Source organism: Mustela lutreola, chromosome 12, assembly GCF_030435805.1.
Source record: "Mustela lutreola isolate mMusLut2 chromosome 12, mMusLut2.pri, whole genome shotgun sequence".
NCBI classification, from domain to species: Eukaryota; Metazoa; Chordata; class Mammalia; order Carnivora; family Mustelidae; genus Mustela; species Mustela lutreola.
Window position 1 is genome coordinate 36,029,160 of NC_081301.1, and position 12,643 is coordinate 36,041,802.

The 12,643-nt window shown below is 42.0% G+C and overlaps 1 protein-coding gene across 6 annotated transcripts in view; it reads right to left on the bottom strand.

Moving 5' to 3' along the window:
- Positions 1–12,643, bottom strand: part of RUSC2 (RUN and SH3 domain containing 2) — a 70,296-nt gene that overhangs the window by 20,916 nt on the left and 36,737 nt on the right. The window contains exon 1 of one of the 6 annotated variants that reach the window (XM_059143129.1): positions 2,126–2,605. The exons of 4 other annotated variants lie outside the window; for them this stretch is intronic. The gene's annotated coding sequence lies outside the window, so the exon portion shown is untranslated. Of the gene's footprint in view, positions 1–2,125; positions 2,606–12,643 lie in introns of those variants that run through there. One more of the 6 variants, XM_059143134.1, reaches the window with a different exon arrangement.

A 12,643-nucleotide genomic window follows, 5' to 3' on the forward strand; every position in this document is an offset into this window, starting at 1 on the left:
GAACTCTAATAAAGTAAAAGAGAAAACAATGGGGTAGAAGAGCTAATTCCAGACTCATTCTGTACCCTGATTAAGTGGAGAGACATGGAAGATGAAGATGCAGAAGGAACAGAGAATCCAGAATAGGAAGAAAGTGGAAGAAAGCTCTCAGAAGATGGGCCTTCTAGCTATGATTACTAGACAGATAGTGGTGGGTTCAGCCAGCATCAAGTGAGGAAGTCTATCTCTCTAGAACCAGGATAAGCTTTCCATGAGAGCCCTTTTCCTGGCTCCCATCCCAAATCGGTGTCTCCTGGCCTATCGTAACAATACTATTAGTGATCATTCATTGATCTCTTGCATGCCAGGTGATTTACATATGTCATCTCTAGTTCCCCTATAACTTTTTAAAGATTTATTTATTTATTTTAGGGGGAGAGGGATGGGTGGGGAGGGGCAAAGGGAGAGAGAGAATCTCAGACTCCCCGCTGGGCACAGAATCCGATGTGAGACTCAATGACCCTGAGATGATAACCTGAGGAGAAATCAAGAGTCAGATGCTTAGCCAACTTAGCCATCCAGGTGCCCCACCACTCTAATCTTTTAAAGTAGGCATGATCACTTCCATTTTACACATGAGAAAACTGAAGCATAGCAAGAGTTAAGTAGTCTGCTCATAATTACACAGCTGAGATGGGACACAAACTCAGGTCTGCCCAATTCTTAATTATTTCTACTACAACTCCCTCCCAAAGAAAATGATCAGGGCCACACCCTCTTCCTAAAGTCTTGGCATTTACCCTGCCAGGCTGCTTTCTACCTTTCCTGTTTAGGCCAGCACTCTAGCCTCCACTTACATAATTTGTGTTTACCCACTTCTATGTTCTCTAAACCCATTGTCTCTTTCAATATTACTGCCCCAGTAATATGAGTGTTACTAAACAGTCTTCAATTCACCTTCTATTGCAGCTCCTGGTCCTCATCTCCCTGCCCCCTTCATAGTTCCCAAGGCCCCCTTTTCCTGTTCTGTAGTTCACATTCCTAGATGCTTCCTGGGAACTAACAACCTCCCACAACTTCCCAGTGTATTCCCCAACCACATATTTGCACAAAGTGGAACTACTGACTCCTATTAGCATATTTTTGAATCATCCACCAAGGTGGTGAATGGAAATGGGAATTTAAGGAACTCTACCTGCTCAGCAATAAGGTAACTCTGGGCAGGAAAATGTTCTACACTCCAGAAGAAAGGTTTCCTCTATTTTTGGTCATCAGCATCTCTCTGCCAGTCACTGAATGCCTTCCCTCTTTTTTGGGCCTTCTGAAGGAGGACTGGGATGACAGTGGTACTCAGTTGCTAATCTCTAACAATCTGACCTTGACCTTAGGTCCCATGAGGAGCATCAGTAGGACGGATAACCTTTTTCCTGTCTGGGTCCCCTCTGTGGCAGGACTGAGGGAGGAGAGGTAGAGGGTGCATTTGGGAGTATCAGCTTATGGTCAGGTCCCTTCCTGTTAGGAATCTAGGTCTGTATAAGGAGACCGATTGTAACAAGTCAGGTGCCCTCAGCATAACAGTGACCACCTCCCTGCGCGCCCCCAGTAGACTGTGGAGCCTCTTGGTCAACATTCTTTCTTATTCCATCCTTACCGAGAGCCTATTGGCTTCCAAGGTACCAGAAGATACGTGTGTCCATAGGTATGTATGTTTTTGTATGGAGGAAAAGGAATGGGCTGGATGTTTCCCAGCCCCTCCTCTTGAAAGCTGCTCAAATCCCTGCATTTTCTCCATCATAAACTTATAATAGGTTTGGGGGTGTCTCCTCCCATTAAGCCTTTGTTCTTAGATCTGAACCCCTCCACCCTGGCCCACACTATAGTACTTCATTAGAAACACCCAGAGAGGAAGGAGGGGATCTGCTCCTTGACAAAACAGCATTAGCCCAAGCCTCTGCACCACAGCACAAATATATGCAAGGATGAGCTCAGCTAATGTTTGCTCTCATGCTCTCCCCCTCTTTCTTGCTCACTCGCTCTCTCTCTTTCGGAAAGACAAAGCCAACCCTCAGAAACCAGGGCCCAAATGTGCTGATCGGTTATCCTAGCGTCTCTGCCCTGCCCCTCCCCCAGCTCCGCTGAGCCATACCTCTGTAAGGAGCCTTGAGCTGTACCCGGAGGCTTCTGTTCCTTTTGCACTCCAACCAAGCTCTACCTTGACAGTTCCAGCTGAGGCATTGTTCCACAGGACCACACAGAGGGAACTGAACCGATTTCCTAAGATCTGATTTCTGCTAATACAATGGCATCGTTGCTAATGCAGGGAGCCTGCGCAATCCCAGCCCCAGGATCCTCACTGCTGCTGCCGCTGCTGCCACTGGTGCTGCGGTGACGTTGCTGCTAAGGGAAGGGGGAAGGGAAAGGAGCAGGCATGCCCACAGTACAGCCACTCAGCCTCCCTCCCTGTCAGTCCCTGTGGGCCCTTTAGCCCAGGGAGGGGGGTGGGGAGGGAAAGGAGTCAGCCACAGAGGGCGGGCAGTGCTGGAAGGCTGAGAGCTCTAAAGGCAGCGAAGAAAATTAGGGAGAGAGCGGGGCCTACCTAGCTTCTCTCTTGTCCTTAGGAGTCTCAGGGAAAGTCTGGGCAGAGGCTTAGAGCTTCCTTTCTTTATGCCTCTCCTTTTAGATCTTAGCCAGAAACCTCTCCCCCCTCTCTTCAACCCACTCTGAATGACTCCTTGTTTTCCAGCTTTTTCCTTTCACTAAGGTTCCAGACGAGCCTCAGGGTGGGGCAGCCAGCCTGGGAGGGGGTTCCTGAACCTTGAAGGGAGGTTGTAAGGACCTGTCATCAGTCTACCAGCAGGCAGAGTCCTTGTGGATCCCAGCTGGACTTAGCACTAGGCAATTTAGGGTGTGCCTCTTCAGAGAAATGAGGTCTGTCTCAGAAAAAAAGGGAGACTGGGCCACAGGCAGGCTTCTTCTATACACTGGGTGGTAGTGAGACTGAGGACCAAGCTGGCAACAGGCCCCTTCCTAACAAGGGTCCAATTCAGTTCCCTGGATTTTCAGAGGGCCTGTTAGTGTGGCCGGAATAGAACCTTTCCCTTTCACCTACATTAGCTTTTGGACATGTGCCGAGTGGGGTCCAGCTGGGCCTGTGATGAGGCAGAATCCATTTGGCCAGGGTGAGAGGCCAGGAAGCTTCTTTTCCTAGGGAAAGGAAGGCTAAGGAAAGGGAGTGGTCTCCCCTTAGCCACAGAAACATCTCAGTTCTACCTGTAGACCTACAGAGCCCTTGTAAGCTCCACCTTACTCGTTCTGGGGCAGTTCTGTGGGGATCAGTGAACAGTGGAGAAGTCACAGCCAGAGCCAACTGTATAGCAAGCAACAACACTGTCCACTTCATGCCACCACTCCCTGCTGCCACCCTTGAACACAGAGATAGTCGCAAGCTGGGCTTGGCCCCCAAGTACTAGCCCGGTCTAGGTCTCCTCCCAGTGTTGACCAGTATCTGGATTCCACAGCCAAGCCCTTGGATTTCAGGTCCCTAGAAAGAAGCCTGGTGTCCACTGGCTGGGACCACAGCAGACACCACTCAGGATACAGAAGAGATGTAGTTTCTCTCCCTTATTGCTTCTTCTATTCCCTGTGAGACCCATGAGGCCACTGACGATATGCTGGGAGGTACAGAGTTGTAGAGAGAACAGAAGCGGGTGAGAACCCCAAAACCTACCTCCAACCTTGATCTTTTTTTGAGGGGACATGGCACCATGATCCTATAAAGCAGAAACAGTGAGGAAGAGAAGGAGAAAGGGAGTCTGCTTCCTAAAACTAACCATTAGTGATCCTCACGGGGAAGTTGAAAGTGGCAGATATGGTGTCACTGTACAAGCATTAACATCATTTACTCAATTTGTGTCGCCGTGTCATATTTTAGAATTCTCACAATATTTCAAACTTTTTCATTATTATTATATTTGTTATGGTGACTTGTGATCAGTGATCCTTGATATAAAGCTGTTGTTAATTATTTTGGGGTGCCATGAATCATACCCATATAAGATAGCGAACTTCATAAATGTTGTATATGTTCTGACTGCTCTATTCACTGGCTACTCACCTGTATCTCCCCTTCCCTGTGGGGCTCCCTCTTCCCTGAGACACAATATTGGAATTAGGCCAATTAAAATTCGTAAGATGGCTTCAGGGTTTTCAAGTGAAAGGAAGAGTTGTACAACTCTTACTTTAAATTAAAAGCTAGAAATGATTAAGCTAGTGAGGAAGGTGTTTTGAAAGCTGAGATAGGCCAAAAGGTAGGTCTCTGTGCCAAATGCTTATCTAAGTTGTAAATGCAAAAGAAATTTCTGGAAGGAAATTAAAAGTGCTACTCTGCTGTAGCATGAGTAGCACTTTTCATATGAATCATTAGAAAGCAAGAGACTTATTGTTGCTATAGAGAAAGTTTCAGTAGTCTGGATACAAGATCAGACCAGCCACAACAGTCCCTTAAGCCAAAGTCTCATCCAGAGCAAGGCCCTAACACTTCAGTTCTGTGATGGCTGGGAGAGGTGAGGAAGCTTCAGGAGAAAGCTGGAAGCTAGCAGGGGTTGCTTCCTGAGGTTTAAGGAATGAAGCCGTCTCTGTAACATCAAAGCGCGAGGTGAGGCCGCAGGTGCTGATGCAGAAGCTGCAGCAAGGTCTGGAAGATCCAGCTAAGATCGTTCATGAAGGTGGCTCCACTAAGCCACAGGTTTTTGGTGAAGACGAAATAGGCTTCTACTGGAAGAAGATGCTTTCTAGAACTTTCAGAGTTAGAAAGGAGAAAGAAGTCAATGCCTGGCTTCAAACTGTAAAAGGACCGGTTGACTCTCTTGCTCAGGGCTAAGGCAGCTAGCTGGTGACTTTAAGTTGAAACCGGATTGATATACTATTCTGAAAATCCTAGGCCCTTAAGAATTCTGCTGAATCTGCTCTGCCTGTGCTCTGTAAACGGAAAAAAGTCTGGATGACAGCACATCTGTTTACAACATGGCTTGCTGAACTTAATTTTAAGCCTATTGTTGAGACCTCCTGCTCAGAAAAAAGATTCCTTTTGAAATATTACCGCTCATTGACAAGGCACTTGGTCACCCAAGAGCTCTGATGGAGATGTACAAGCCTGCTAACAAAATATCCACCTTGCAGCCCATGGATCGAGGAGTCATTTTAACTTTCAAGCCTTATTTTTTTTTAAATTCTTGAATTTTAAATTTTATTTTCTTGAAGATTTTATTTTTTCATGAGAGAAAGAAAAAGAGAGAGGCAGAGGGAGAAGCAGTCCCCCCACAGGGCAGGGAGCCCTATGTGGAACTCAATCCCAGTTCCGTGGGTTCATGACTTGAGCCAACGGCAGATGCTTAACTGACTGAGCCACCCAGGCACCCTCAAGTCTTACTGTTTAAGAAATTTATTTCATCAGGCTAAAACTGCCATAGGTGGTGATTTCTTTGATTGATCTGGGCAAAGTTAATTGAAAAGCTTCTGGAAAGGATTCACCATTCCCGATGCCATTAAAAACACTGGTAATTTATAGGAAGAGGTCAAAATATCAACATTTAACAGGAGTTTGGAAGAAGTTGATTCCCCTAAAGGATGACTTTGAGGAGGTTCAACACTTTAGTGAAGGAAGTAAGTGAAGATATGATGGAAATAGCAAGAGAACTAGAATTAGAAGTGGAGCCTAAAGATGTGTCTGAATTACTATAATCTCAGGATAAAATTTTAACAGATGAGGAGTTGCTCCTTATCGATGAGCAAAGAAAGTGGAAAGTGGGCTCTTGAGATGGAATCTACTCCTGGTGGAGATGCTGTGAATTCTGCTGAAATGACACAAAGAATTTAGAAATTACATAAACTTAGTTAATAAAGCAGTGGCAAAGTTTGAGAGAAAGGATTCCAATTTCAAAAGAAGTTCTACTGTGGGTAAAACACTATCAGACAGCATCAAATGCTACTGAGAAATTGCTTGTGAAAGGAAGAGTCAATTGGAGCAGTAAACTTCACTGTCCTATTTTTTTTTTTAAGATTTTATTTATTTATTTGAGAGAGAGAGAGAAAAGAGAGAACACCCACGCATGAGCACAAGTTGGGGGTGGGTGGGCAGAGAGACAAGCAGATTCCTACAGCTAACCAGGGAGCCTGATGTGGGGTTTGATGCCAGGAGCCTGAGATGACAACCTGAGCCAAAATCAGATGCTTAACGGACTGAGTCACCCTGATGCCCCTTTAGTTGTCTTAGTTTATTTAAGAACTTCCACAGCCACCCCAGCCTTCAGCAACCATCACCGTGATCAGTCAGCAGCCCTCAATATCGAGGGCAAGACTTTCCACCAGCAAAAAGATTCCAACTTACTGAAAGTTCAGATGATGGCTGACATTTTTAGCAATAAATAATTTTTAAAAAAGATTTTATTTATTTATTTGAGAGAGAGAGAGAGAGAATGAGAGAGAGCAAGAGAACACGAGAGTGGAGAGGTGAGAGGGAGAAGCAGACTCCACAATGAGCAGGGAGCCCAATGCAGGACTTGATCCCAGGACTCCAGAATCATGACCGAGCCAAAGGCAGTTGCTTAACCAACTGAGCCACCCAGGTGCCCCAGCAATAAAGTATTTTTTAATTAAGGTGTGTACATTTTAAAGGACATAATGCTATTGCAGACTATAGTATAGTAAAAACATAATTTTCATATGCACTGGGAAACCAAAATATTCATTTCCCTTGCTTTTTTGCAACATTCATTTTATCGCGGTGATCTGGAACAGAACCTATAATATCTCTGAGGTATAGCTGTACTTCCCTCTCCTCTGACAGACACCTCAAAGTGGGCTGGATAAGCAGCTTTAGGGTAGGACAAAGTCATTCTCCATGACCAAGTGCTTGGACTTCTAGCGTCTTACTGTAAGATTTCTAGGTCCAGGATCTTGTTCCCTGAAATTTCTGTGAGGCTAAGCCGTGTATCACACTGGAGAGCCACTATTTAGGAAATGTTGGTAACTTTCAAATTTTCAATGCCTGGCTTATTTCACCATATCATCACCTACTTTCTACCCACTATTGCTAAAAATCTATGCTTTTTTTTTTTTAAGATTTTTTTTGTTAAATTAATTTGACAAGGAGAGAGAGAGATCACAAGTAGGCAGAGAGGCAGGCAGAGAGAGAGGAGGAAGCAGGTTCCCCGCTAAGCAGAGAGCCCAACGTGGGGCTCAATCCCAAGACCCTGAGATCATGACCTGAGCTGAAGGCAGAGGCTTAACCCACTGAGCCACCCAGGTGCCCCTAAAAATCTGTAGTGCTTTTGATGAAAGATCAAATTATTTTCTGGTTAGCAACAACAAAAAAATTTTGTCACACTATAAACTTCAACTGGCTCCTAATTAGTATTCTCACTTGCAATTTACCTTCCACAACCGCCAGATTCATCTCTTTAAAGTACCATCTTTCTTCAATACGTCACTCCTCTTGCCCCTTTTAATGGTTTCCCATTACCCAGAGAATCAAGTTCAAACTCATTTTGGCTTTCAAGATCCTCCATCTTGGCTATCTACCTACTCTCTCTCTATACAAACTTACTTCTGACACCCCATCATGTAGTCCTTCAAACCTGTTTCATAATCTCATTTCCACTCTGCCACCCTTATTCACATTCTCCTACCTATTATAGTTGCCTGTATTCAGAATTATCCAAATTCTACAAGGCTCAAATCAGTTCCTTCTTCAAGTCTTCACTGCCAGAAATGATCTTCCTGTCTTCTGAACCTGTGGCTACAGGTTGTTGGTTTTACAGACAAGAAAAGAATCCCACAAAAACCAGTAGATCTATATGGGATTGCTAATTTCTTACACTGCCTAATAGCACCATTTAAAAAATAATAATAAAACTTCACATCAACTATAATCATTGCATAAGAGAAAGCATACTGTCATAATTTTTCTCATTTCATTGTGTACTGATGCAAACTTCATCAAAAAGTAGTATCAGTCCATGAACAGTTTTATTAAATAAGTCATTTGTCCTTTGATATGTTTAATGTTCTTTTTTCATATCTACTTTAATGTCTCTTTTGACTGCAAAATCCAAGTTAAATTCATCTTTTTTAGGGGCGCCTGGGTGGCTCAGTGGGTTAAGCTGCTGCCTTCGGCTCAGGTCATCTTTTTTAAAAATTTTATTTATTTATGGCAGAGAGAGATCACAAGTAGGCAGAGAGGCAGGCAGAGAGAGAGGGGGAAGCAGGCTCCCTGCTGAGCAGAGAGCCCGATTCGGGGCTCGATCCTAGGACCCTGAGATTACGACCTGAGCTGAAGGCAGAGGCTTTAACCCACTGAGCCACCCAGGTGTCCCAGTTAAATTCATCTTCGCCCAATACCCAGTGTGTAGGACAGAATCATTTTTGTTCTGTTTCCCACAAACCTAGCACAGTGGTTGGCAGATACAAGGTGGTTAGTCCAAATCTTGCTGGACGAGAGTAGTGTAAAAGAAATGTGCCTTGAGTGTAAATGAGAGTGAGTGGTAGACAGATCTGACTCAAAAGGCTTACAAGACCCTGCTATTCCCTTTGGGGAGGAGTCTATTAAAAGAAAGCTTAGGTTAAAGCCTCTGCCTTTGGCTCAGGTCATGATCCCAGGGTCCTGGGATCGAGCCCCAAATTGGGTTCCCTGCTCAGTGGGGAGCCTGCTTCCCCCCTCCCCCGCTGCCTGCCTCTCTGCCTACTTGTGATCTCTGTCCAATGAATAAATAAAAATCTTAAAAAAAAAAAAAGAAAGCTTAAAAAAAGGAATAACTTCATAATCTTGAGTTAGGCAATATATTCTTGTCTAAATAATATATTAATATTATAACAATACCAAAAGTACAAGTGACAAAAGAAAACACAGATAAAGTGGACTTTGTGAGAATTTAAAGCTTTTGTGCTTCAAAGGACGTAATCAAGATAATGAAAAAAAAAAAAAACCACAGGATGAGAGAAAATACTTGCAAATCAAATTTCTGATAAGGGATTTCTATCCAGAATATATGAAGAACTCTCACAACTCAAGAATAAAAAGACATATAACTCAATTAAAAAATGGGCAAAGGATCTGAATAAATATTTCTTCAAAGAAGACATAAAAATGGTCAACAAACACATTAAAAGATTCCCAACATCATTTGTTATCAGGGAAGTGCAAGCCAAAACTAAAATGAGATACCACTTCACCCTACTAGAATGGCTGAAATCTAAAAGACAGATAATAACAAGTGTTGATGATGTAGAGAAATCAGAACCCTCATACATCGCTGGGAGGACTGTAAAATGGTGTAATCACTTTGGAAAACAGTCTGGAAGTTCCTTGAAATCTTAAATATAGAGTTACCATATGACCCAGAAATTCTACTCCTAGCTATATACTTATACTAGATAAGAAATGAAAACATATATTCACACAAAAGCTTGTATATGGGGATGCCTAGGTGGCTCAGTGGGTTAAGCCTCTGCTTTCGGCTCAGGTCATGATTTCAGGGTCCTGGGATCGAGCCCTGAATGGGGCTCTCTACTCAGCAGGGAGCCTGCTTCCCCTTCTCTCTCTGCCTACTTGTGATCTCTCTCTCAGTCAAATAAATAAATAAATCTTAAAAAAAAAGCTTGCATATATGGGTGTTCACAGCAGTATTCATGATAGCCAAAAAGTGCAAACCACCTCAGTGCCCTTCAATAGATGGATAAATAAAGTGCAGTATGTTCATAAAAAAGAGTATTATTCAACAACAACAAAAAAAGGAATGAAATACTGAAACACACTATAACACAGATGAACCTTGAAAACATTATGCTAAATGAAAGAAGCCAAATACAAAAGATCACATATGGTTTGACCGCATTTATATGAAATGTCCAGATTAGGCAAATCAATGGAGACAAAAAGTAGGTTAGTGGTTGCCAGGGACTTGGGAAGGGGAAAATAGAGATTGATTATAATAGGTATGGGATTTCTTTGTGGGATAATGCAAATGTTCTAAAATTAGATTATGGTGACTGTTGCTCAACTCTATGAATATGCTAAAAACAACTAAATTGTATACTTCAAATGATGAAACATGTACCTCCATTATATCTCAATAAAACTGTTAAAAACAAAAAGCAGCAGCCTAGGGAATAGTGTTGGTCAGCTCCACAGAGATAGAAGTTTTTGAAGTCTCTGTAACTGGGTGGGGATGGTGGAATTTCAGGTGTACAGAAAGTGGCATCTCCAGCATTGCTGGCATGTCAACCCAAGGACTTCAGACAATTCCCTCTTTCTTTCTTTCTTTTTTTTTTTTAAAAACACAAAAGTTCGGGGCACCTGGGTGGCTCAGTGGGTTAAGCCTCTGCCTTCGGCTCAGGTCACAATCTCAAGATCCTGGGATCAAGTCCCGCATCAGGCTCTCTGCTTGGCTGGGAGCCTGCTTCCCCCCGTCTCTCTGCCTGCCTCTCTGCCTGCTTGTGATCTCTCTCTCTCTGTCAAATAAATAAATACATAAAATCTTAAAAAAACAAAACAAAACACAAAAGTTCTTTAAAAATAGACTATATTAACTTTAGCTTCTCCTTAACCATTTCTTAACCACCAGAAGTCTATCTTCTTATAATACTTGGACTATCTGAACTAGTTTAATTTTGAACTTATATTACTTAAATTTTCTGATACTTAGCTATCTTCTCCTTTTGAAACCCTCTTCTCCCTTTGGCTTCTGTAACACCAAACTTCCTAGTGCCTCTTCTTATATCAGTCTTTCTTCATTGTTTAATAAAAACGCATTGATAATAATACAATAATAGGAAGGGACTTTAATACCACACTCACTGCAATGGACAGATCATCTAAGCAGATCAACAAGGAAACAAGGGCTTTGAATGACAGCAGGGCCAGATGGACTTCACAGATATATTCAGAGTATTCCATCCTAAAGCAACAGAATACACATTCTTCTCAAGTGCACGAGGAACATTCTCCAGAATAGATCACATACTGGGTCACAAATCAGGTCTCAACCAGTACCAAAAGATTGGGATTATTCCCTGCACATTTTTAGACCACAATACTTTGAAACTGGAACTCAATCAATCTGGAAAGGTCTCAAATACATGGAGGTGAAAGAGCATCCTACTAAAGAATGGACAGGTGAACTAGGAAATTAAAGAAGAATTTTAAAAATTCATGGAAACAAATGAAAATGAATATACAACTGTTCAAAACCTTTAGGATGCAGCAAAGACAGTCCTAGGATGGAAGTATATAGCAATACAAGCCTTTTTCAAGAAACAAGAAAGGTCTCAAGTACACAACCTAATCTTAAACCTAAAGAAGCTGGTAAAGAATAGCAAATAAAGCCTAAACCCAGCAGAAGAAGAGAAATAATAAAGATTAGAGCAGATATCAATGAAACAGAAGCCAAAGAACAGTTGAGCAGATCAACAAAACTAGGAGCTGGTTCTTTGAAAGAATAAATAAGATTGACAAACCCCTTGCCAGACTTACTAAAAAGAAAAGAATGAAAGAGGAGAGATCAAAACCAATACTGAAGAAATACAAACCTTTATAAGAACATATTATGACCAACTATACACCAACAATTTAGGCAATTTGGAAGAAATGGATGCATTCCTAGAGACATATACACTACCAAAACTGAAACAAGAGGAAGCAGAAAAGCTGAACAGACTCATAACTAGCAAAGAAATTGAATAAGTAATCAAAAATCTCCCAAGATATAGGAGTCCAGGGTCAGATGGCTTCCCAGGGGAATTCTACCAAACATTTGAAGAATTATTAACACCTATTCTTCTTAAACTGTTGCAGAAGATAGAAATGGAAAGAAAACTTCCAAACTCATCCTATGAGGCCAGCATTACCTTGATCCCCAAACCAGACAAAGACCCACCAAAATGAAGAACTACAGACCAATTCCCTGATAAACATAGAAGCAAAAATTCTTACCAAGATACTAGCTAATAGGATCCAATAATACATTAAAAGGATTATTCACCATACCAAGTGGGCTGCAGGGGTGGTTCAACATTTGCAAATCAATCAATCAATCAATCAATCAATGTGATATACCACATTAATAAAAGAAAGGAAAAGAACCATATAATCCTCAATAGACACAGAAAAGGCATTTGACAAAATACAGCATATAATACAGTTTTTCCTGATAAAAACTCTCCATTGTGCAAGAACAGAGGGAACATACCTCAATATCATAAAAGCCATATAGGATGGCTCAATGTGGAAAAACTGAGAGCTTTTCCGCCAAGATCAGGAACATGACAAGGATGTTGACTCTTCCCACTGTTGTTCAACAAGTACTGGAAGTCATAGCTTCAGCAATCAGACAAGAAAAAGAAATAAAAGGCATCCAGATTGGCAAAGAAGAGGTCAAATTTTCATGCTTCGCAGATGACATGATACTCTATGTAGAAAATCCAAAAGACATCACCAAAAATTTGCTAAAACTGATACAGGAATTTGGCAAAGTCACAGGATATAAAATCAATGCAGAGAAGTCAGATGCATTTCTATACACCAGCAATGAGACAGAAGAAAGAAAAAATCAAAGAATTGATCCCATTTACAATTGTACCAAAAACCGTAAGATACCTAAGAATAAACCTA